At 39.9% G+C, this 9,386-nt stretch overlaps 1 long non-coding RNA gene across 1 annotated transcript; it reads left to right on the top strand.

Moving 5' to 3' along the window:
* Positions 1–2,502: 2,502 nt before the first annotated feature.
* LOC116407956 lies at positions 2,503–4,565 on the top strand. The gene is made up of 3 exons (XR_004220638.1): positions 2,503–2,944; positions 3,378–3,524; positions 4,418–4,565. It is a non-coding gene; the product is annotated as an uncharacterized LOC116407956 (long non-coding RNA).
* The last annotated feature ends 4,821 nt before the right edge of the window (positions 4,566–9,386 follow it).

Here is a 9,386-nt window from a genome sequence, read left to right as displayed (position 1 = left end):
GAGGTTCCATTTAAATATTCGGAAAGGATTTTTTACAGTGAGAGCTGTGAAGTTCTGGAATTCCCTCCCCGAATCAGTCGTGCTGGCTGATACATTATATAACTTTAAGAAGGGGCTGGATGGATTCTTAGCAAGTGAGGGAATACAGGGTTATGGGAGATAGCTCTTAGTACAAGTTGATCCAGGGACTGGTCCGATTGCCATCTTGGAGTCAGGAAGGAATTTTTTCCCCTCTGTGGCAAATTAGAGAGGCTTCAGATGGGGTTTTTTGCCTTCCTCTGGATCAACTAGTAGTTAGGCAGGTTATATATAGGCATTATGGTTGAACTTGATGGACATATGTCTTTTTTCATCCCAACTTACTATGTTACTATGTTTGTCTCTCCTGTAGATTTAGCCCAGTTTAGTGAGCTCTGCCCTAATCCAATCTTAGTCTTAATTCTTGGTGGCTTTAGTTATAGAATGATATTGTATGTAGGAAAGCAGGAGAATATTGTAGGAATGGGAACAGTAAATGGTTACAGTCTGTGCATCACATGAACTATAATGAGAATGAGCAGTTCCCCTACCTCTGTGCAGGTGTTGGGCGATATTCCTCTGCACCCCCCTTTCACCCCGGAGCTCGGCAATGAAAGGGTGCGTGAGGAGCTGCCTTGCAGATGGTCTTCTGCCTGGGTCTCTCTGCAGGCACTCACTGATAAAGAAGCGGAACTCGCCGCTCCTGGAAAAAAAAACGGTGGTAAAATTATAATTGTTTGTGTTACATTTCCCAGAGTTCACATTGTGACGACTCCCTGATCCTGCCGCTCTGTACCCAACCCAATCACAGCACAGGCAGCAATAGGGGGTGAGCCCATTCCCTTCTTAGGGTTCCACTGCTCTGCCTGAAATGGGGGGCTATTGCACTTACTTGGTTTTGCCTATATCTTAGCCCAGCTTGTATTGGCTGCCAGATATCGGCCCCAAGATCTCAAGCTCAGCACGAGAGTCTGCATTTGCGCATAGAGCTACACATATTACGCATCACCTTCACCATTATTTCAGCCCGGACTGGGATACAAAATAGGCCCTGGCATTTCATATACACAGAGGCTAAAACAGCCCCCCAGCCCAATAAATAGCCACTGTCTATGACATCTCACAGCATTTAGCTGCCCTCACTTATGTCCCATTTATCCCTTCCCTTCCTTACTTTACCTCATATCCCAATGTCCCCCTCACCATAAAGTCTACATTGCCCATTTACCCACCTTTCCTGACTCTCTCATTCACACTCCTTCTTACACCCTTTCCATTTCCCCACCCTCTCCACCTAACTGCCTATTCCATTTCCCCACCCTCTCCACCTAACTGCCTATTCCATTTCCCCACCCTCTCCACCTAACTGCCTATTCTACCCTCTTGCTGCCTTTTCCTATTCTAGTGAAAGTGACTCACCAATTGCCCCGTGATGGTAATGATGGAATGGGACCTCTTGTTATAAGCTGGATCAGCTTCTGCTTGGGAAGTTTTCTGAATGCTGGGATGTAAAGATACAACACAAAAACATGAGGACTGATGAATACAACATTTGGGGCGATTTACTTAAATTGACATTTTTAAGCTTTTTCGAATCCTGTAAATTCTCTAACTCAATTGTGTGTTTTAAAATCTTATTAAATAGGTACATTTTCAGGTTTGAAAATTCAAATTCCAGTTTCTTTGCCTCAAAAAATTTTGTATTATGGAAACACAGCAAATTCAAATATTAGTATATCGGCCCCTTTATTTTTAATATTTAATAATACTCTATGTGACTGTGTGACACATAAATGCCCCCTGCCCATTCTACTAACAGTTCTACATGCAGTACAGTACACACACACACACACATTAGGGTTTACTTACGGAGATGTCCTTCCGCCATTTGAATGGCTGCGATCCCTAGTGACCAGATGTCAGCCTGGATATTACAATATGGGGGAAAAGACGAGTATTAGAGAAGATTATACACAGAGTACATGAAACTAATTCCAGTTGCAGATGATTTGGATACTTCTGATACCTATCCACCCACACCCTGATAGTGATTCTATTTGGCTTGCACGATAACAAATCCATTAGAAGCCTATAATCCAGTAGTGAATTGCCGTGACGTTTATGTCTAGAAAATGACCCCAAACTGAGAGTCTGGAGTGTTACATGGAGTGTGACATCCCCATAAAGCATAAGCAGTCTAATGGAGTTGGTTTCTATTATTCTTGTGTCCTGCACTTAAAATGCATTTCACTCTCTCATTTCAGATTCTCGTATCACAGAAACCACATTACGGCTCTGGATTCTCTGTTATGAGAGGGGTAAGTAAAGCGAGTGGAACATTTACACGCAGTTCACCCTGTGTAAGTGACATAGTTTAAAGCTTAATATATAAAAACTCGCCCATGTTCTATTCCTTTCTATGGGATTTTTAGAAGTGTATTTATCAAATGGTGAGTTCTAACTTTCATTCATTGATAAATTGGCTTCTAAAAATCCCATAGGAATGAATAGAAAGTGAGTTTTTCTGTGTAATCTCACAATTTGCTAAATATGCCCCTATCTCTAAGCTAAAAAGAGAGAGAAGACATGACAATACCTTATGGTCATACTCGCCGCTGTTTTGGCCAAAATGAGCCAGTACTTCCGGAGCCATGTATGCCATGGTCCCAGAAGTGCTGGCGCTCCTTCCTCCGATGGTCGCAAAGCAAAACTCGCCTAAAATTGTATGACAAAAGCAGGAATGTTAATGTTTAGTTAGAAATACAAGCCAGCAGTAAACACCACGGAGAAAAAAATATCCTTGTGTCGCTTACCGATCTTCACCTCTCCGGATGAGGAGATGACGATGTGTTCGGGCTTGATGTCATGATGGATTATATTCTTCTGTTCCAGATGGTTAAGGCCCTGAAAAATCAAGAAAGCAAAAGTAAGTATATAAATATTTTGTACTCTTTGATTAATTAGAAATATGCAGAATAGCAGGAAGGAGTTTAACAGGTGACCTACCTTTATCACATTCTTGCAAATATAGGCGATCCATCTTTCGCCTAAGGTCCTTTTGGTGGCAATTATCTCTTCTAGAGTTGCACCGGTACAAAGCTCAGTAGCAATCTAGAAGACAAAGAAAGAATATTTGGCCAACTATTTTATTTACTTACAATTTTATTGGGAACCCGAGGAAAAGGCTTTGTGGCTTTAAGTCTTGGGGGGACTGCAGTATCATCTACATCTGACTCTTTCTTACCAAACTGGATCATGTATGGATCCAAAATGCTAGCTTGTGTATTAGATCAGTTACAATTGGCATGTTTGCTGCATAAATGTGTAACCTCTCTGAATCAAAACTTCCTTACCCATAGGCCTCCATGTTGTGATTTTTCCAATGAGGCCTTATGATAAAAGGCCCCATAGAAGTCGACGATGTTCTGGTGGCCAGACACAATTTGAAGGATTCCGACTTCTTTTTGTATCTCCTGTTGCTTCTAGTTTCAAACAAAAGAAACAAGGTAAATAAAATGGATACAATAACAGTTTCAAACACCCCAACCTAACTTGTCGTTATGAAAAATGACAGCTTTGTAATATCCCTACGTGAGTATTGTGTAATATGACCGAGACCCCTTGTGTTCTTTTATATCAAACTGCATTTGTTATTTTACCGTTACATAGTTATTAGGGGCCAGGGTATTTCACTGACTGTATTTGGTTAGCAAGTTCTCTTTCTACTGATAACCATAATGTAGGTATAACAAAAGACTAATTAGTATCTAATTAGAGTAATCATGAAGACACATTACCTTCTGATGTTTAATTATAATTATGGCCACTTCCAGTTTTTTTCTTTGGTGCCATCCCTGTTACAAAAGTAGGGAAAGAAGCTCAGTGATCATTACTAACGGAACGCTATGGGAAAGCAAAAAGCTATACAGTAGCATGTAAATATGGAAAGAACAAAGCTGTAGAGAGCACAACCAATGGACAGAATTACCCAAAAGCATGACACAAAATGCCTCATTTTAACACTGAATAAAATATCTTACAATGTAGACGACTCCGTTGGGGTCCTGCCCGATTGGCTACCCTAGCTTCAAATACCTCCCGGGCTCCTGAAAAATAACATTTTATTTGAAAATGTGATAATCAAACTAATATTATTCAGCTGGACAAATAACCTTTCTAACATGAGAGAAGCACAGAAGGTATAGGAGGAACAGAGGGTGGAAGACTGGGGGCTGGAAAATGGAAGCCAAACTGTGAATGTTGTGGCAAAATACAGCTTTACAGCTACTTACTGGGTATTTCTCAGAAAGTGGGGTGATGTTATCCTCCTGAGGAAGAGAAAAAAAGGGTTTAATCAGAGCAACTCATTTTGCGGAACTGCTAACATTATATTTTGTAGAACAAGGAAAGGATTCATTCATTCAAGTAAATCCCCAGCTAACGGAGAACCCTCTGTATGAAAAAATCCTCTGATTGCAGGACTATGTATAGTGAAGCCTGGATCTTGGCTTTAAGTCTGCATGTTCTAGAAGGGCAATGAGAGATGTGGAAAGTCTGAGAGGCTGTAACGGAGGCAAAAAGTGGTGACCAACCGCCCCACTGAGCACTTGTGCATTTGACATTCAGGTATGAGTGGAATGGGGCCTACATAAGAGTTTGTATGATGTGGTGGGATTGGGGGCCTGCACGGGGCCCGAATAGGTTTAAAATGGTTTAATGATATATTGAGAGAAAAGTGTTAAATTCAGCTCAAACCTCCTCAATCTCCTCCACCTCCTTCTCGCTCAGTTTCGTTGCTGAGCTCTCTGTTTGGCCGGTGTCGGTGCCGGTTTCCATCGGTGACGCCTGGGAAATATAAATACAGTTTGTAAGTACAGAGCCCCAGTTTGACTGGTGGCTGCAAACTCTACAGAACCTAACCCTGCCCAATGTTACTGTTAGTCTGAGGGGCTTAAATTGCCAACTCAAAGTGGCTTTTTTTATTTGGTATTTAATTCATTGTTGCTTACCTCAATGGTCTCTAGCTGAGGTTCCTCACAGCTTTCCAAGGGTTCCTAGTTAAAGAAGAAAACATCATTGTATAAGATCAACTCATTTCAGTAGAGAATATGATTCAATAAATCTGTTCAATTACTTTAATTATATGATAAATTATGATCAGTGTCTTTTTTCTCTCATTGGTTATTACCTTGTAGCTGCTCGCCTCAGCTTGTTCTTCACAATCCTGGTTAAAAGACAGAAAAATGCAAGAAAGATGTTTCACGTTGTAATAAAGAAGCTAATATACAGTCTTGCATAAAATATAGGGTGATTTTTATTTGCCCCTACTCTCCCCTCCCCGGCAGTAGCCTATGAGTTACATTGTATGAGTGGATGCAATCATAGCAGCCAATCATGTTTTTTTCATTTTCTAATTTATACAAGATAGAAGACCGCTAAGTAACAGATGCTGACTGGTTGGTATGGGCATTTGCATTTGGGCAAGTTAGCCTCAGTTAAACTATGTTACTAGATAAGGTTCCCTGTTAGGTAAATATGATTATTATCCTTTACAGATATTGTTAATGAACCCTGTAGCTGGAATAAAAACACATTGGGACCCCTGCAAACTTTTTGTCCCCCGTACCTCACAGGTGTTGAAGGGAGGGTCCTCCTGCTCTTTCAAGGGTTCCTGGTTAAGAAAGAAAACCTCAGATCAGCAGAGAAGATAATAAAAATGCATCTTGTTCATTCATGTGTTATTTTCTGCTTACCTGTGAGTGGCAGGGGCCGGTGTCGGGGCTCTCCTGCCCAATCACGTCTTCCTCCTGTTTAAAACAGAAAAATATTGTAAAACAAATTTTTATGGCTAAAAGTAAAGCAAAGTGTGTAAAAGTGTTATTTGATATAAATATGTGAGAAATAGAAGGTGTATGTTGCTGTGTAACATAGGGCATAATAAGGAGGTGGGACAGACTCACCAACGCTGAAGTCAACAAATTGCCACCCCAAAGTGAATTTGCATTTGATATTCTTTTAAAATATCTTTTTCTATTGTTAATATATGTTAATAAATGAACTGCACCCACAATTAAAGAAGAAATGCAACACCCAAACGTCTACATTTGCATTACCCATAAATCAGAGCTACGTAGTGGGGGTGGATGGTTGTTACTTTTGGTTCTGGCCTTTCTATTAAGAAACAACTAACATTTAGGCATGGGTGGAATGGGGTCTATATAGGAGTTTGGGAGATGTAGGGGCCCAAATAGGTTTAAAAAGCTATAATGTTATATTGAGGGCAAAATGATCATTCAAAATACAATTCATTGCTGCTTACCTCAAAGGTCTCTAGCTGAGGTTCCTCACAGCTTTCCAAGGGTTCCTAGTTAAAGAAGAAAACATCATTGTATAAGATCAACTCAATTCAGTAGAGAATATGATCAAATACATCTGTTAAATTACTATAATTATATAATGAATTATGATCAGTGTCTTTTTTCTCTCATTGGTTATTACCTTGTAGCTGCTCGCCTCAGCTTGTTCTTCACAATCCTGGTTAAAAGACAGAAAAATGCAAGTACATTTAATAAATGGTATCAGTTAATGCATTATAGCTTTTCCCAAGCAAAAGTTTGGGAAGTAGGCGGTGCCTAACAAATTGCCCCACCCCAAGTAAATCTGAAATGTTTTTCTCTATTGTGACCCTATTATTTTTCCTTACCTGGCAGATGTCCCTGTCCAGGATTTCTGGAGTCTCCTGATTAAAAAAAGGTAAGAGAAAGATGTTGCAGGTTGTAATAAAGAAGCTAATATACAGTCTTACATAAAAGATAAGGTGATTTTTATTTGCCCCTATTGTTCATGAACCCTTTAGCTTAAATTAAAACACATTGGGACCCCAGCAAACTTTTTGGCCCCCGTACCTCACAGGTGTTGATGGGAGGGTCTCCACATTCATCCAATGGTTCCTGGTTAAGAAAGAAAACCTCAGATCAGCAGAGAAGATGATAAAAATGCATCTTTTTTTATTCATGTGTTATTTTCTGCTTACCTGTGAGTGGCAGGGGCCGGTGTCGGGGCTCTCCTGCCCAGTCACGTCTTCCTCCTGTTTAAAACAGAAAAATACTGTAAAACAAATTTTTATGGCTAAAAGTAAAGCAAAGTTTGTAAAAGTGTTATTTGATATAAATATGTGAGAAATAGAAGGTGTATGTTGCTGTGTAACACAGGGCATAATAAGGAGGTGGGACAGACTCACCAACGCTGAAGTCAACAAATTCTGACCCTATTATTTTTTCTTACCTGACAGATCTCCGTGTCCAGGATTTCTGGAGTCTCCTGATTAAAAAAGGTAAGAGAAAGATGTTGCACATTTATAATTTCTGTTTGCATAAAATATGGGATGATATATTTTTTTTTTTGCCTCTACTCTCCCCTCTCTTAATTTTACCCAGCAGTAGCCTATGAGTTACATTGTAGGACTGTATGTAATCATAGCAGCCAATCATAGTTTTTTCATTTTCTAATTTATACAAGATAGAAGACCGCTAAGTAACAGATGCTGACTGGTTGGTATGGGCAACTGCATTTGGGCAAGTTAGCCTCAGTTAAACTATGTTAGTAGATAAGGTTCCCTTTTAGGTAAATATGATTATTATCCTTTACAGATATTATTCATGAACCCTGTAGCTCAAATAAAAACACATTGGGACCCCTACAAACATTTAGGCCCCCGTACCTCACAGGTGTTGATTGGAGGGTCTTCCTGCTCTTCCAAGGGTTCCTGGTTAAGAAAGAAAACCTCAGATCAGCAGAGAAGATGATAAAAATGCATCTTGTTCATTCATGTGTTATTTTCTGCTTACCTGTGAGTGGCAGGGGCCGGTACCGGGGCTCTCCTGCCCAATCACTTCTTCATCCTGTTTAAGTCTATTGTCACCCTATTATTTTTCCTTACCTGACAGATCTCCGTGTCTAGGATTTCTGGAGTCTCCTGATTAAAAAAAGGTAAGAGAAAGATGGTGCACACTGTTATTTCTGTTTTAAAGAAGCTAATATACAGTCTTACATAAAATATAGGGTGATTTTTATTTGCCCCTACACTCCCCTCCCCGGCAGTAGCCTATGAGTTACATTGTAGGACTGTATGTAATCATAGCAGCCAATCATGTTTTTTTCATTTTCTAATTTATACAAGATAGAAGACCGCTAAGTAACAGATGCTGACTGGTTGGTATGGGCAACTGCATTTGAGCAAGTTAGCCTCAGTTACACTATGTTAGTAGATAAGGTTCCATGTTAGGTAAATATGATTACTATCCTTAATTAAGGCTATAATAAAAAAATGCACTGAAACCTTTAGCTCAAACCTTATTAAAGGCTTTAGGGTAATAACACGCAGGATGTTTTGTCACCTGCGATAAATCTTGGCTACCGTGGGTGACAAACCAGCCCTTGTGCCCTTCCCGCTGGCTAATGTGCAAATTGCGGGTGGGAAACATGTGGCACAGCTACTTTCCCAAATAGCCCAACGTTTTCTCAAGAGGCAACTTCAGGCTACTTGGCAAAGTAGCTGCGCCATGTGTGTGTTCCCACCAGCGATTTGCACTTTAGCCGGTGGGAGGGGAGATTAAGTCGCCTGCAGTAAAGCGAGTTTTATCCCGGGCGACTATTCTCCTGGTGTATCATTAGTTTGAGTATTTATTTCCCTTTCAAAGAGTTCAGGCTGGCAGGTGTTAGTGCCATATTCCTAAGGTATCTGGGGGAATTAATATATATTAATAAATGAACTGTACCCACAATTAAAGAAGAAATGCAACACCCATCTACGTCTACATTTGCATTACCCATAAATCAGAGCTACGTAGTGTGGTGGATGGTTGTTACATTTTGCTCTGGCCTTTCTGTTTAGATACAACTAACATTTAGGCATGGGTGGAATGGGGCCTATATAGGAGTTTGGGAGATGTAGGGGTCCAAATAGGTTTAAAAAGCTATAATATTATATTGAGGGCAAAATGATCATTCAAAATACAAGTCATTGCTGCTTACCTCAAAGGTCTCTAGCTGAGGTTCCTCACAGCTTTCCAAGGGTTCCTAGTTAAAGAAGAAAACATCATTGTATAAGATCAACTCAATTCAGTAGAGAATATAATCAAATAAATCAATTTTATTACTTTAATTATATAATGAATTATGATCAGTGTCTTTTTTCTCTCATTGGTTATTACCTTGTAGCTGCTCGCCTCAGCTTGTTCTTCACAATCCTGGTTAAAAGACAGAAAAATGCAAGTACATTTAATAAATGGTATCAGTTTATGCATTATAGCTTTTCCCAAGCAAAAGTTTGGGAAGAAGGCGGTGCCTAACAAATTGCCTCCCCAAAG

This window comes from Xenopus tropicalis, chromosome 10 (assembly GCF_000004195.4).
Source record: "Xenopus tropicalis strain Nigerian chromosome 10, UCB_Xtro_10.0, whole genome shotgun sequence".
NCBI lineage: Eukaryota > Metazoa > Chordata > Amphibia > Anura > Pipidae > Xenopus > Xenopus tropicalis.
This window is presented reverse-complemented; position numbering and strand designations above follow the sequence as displayed.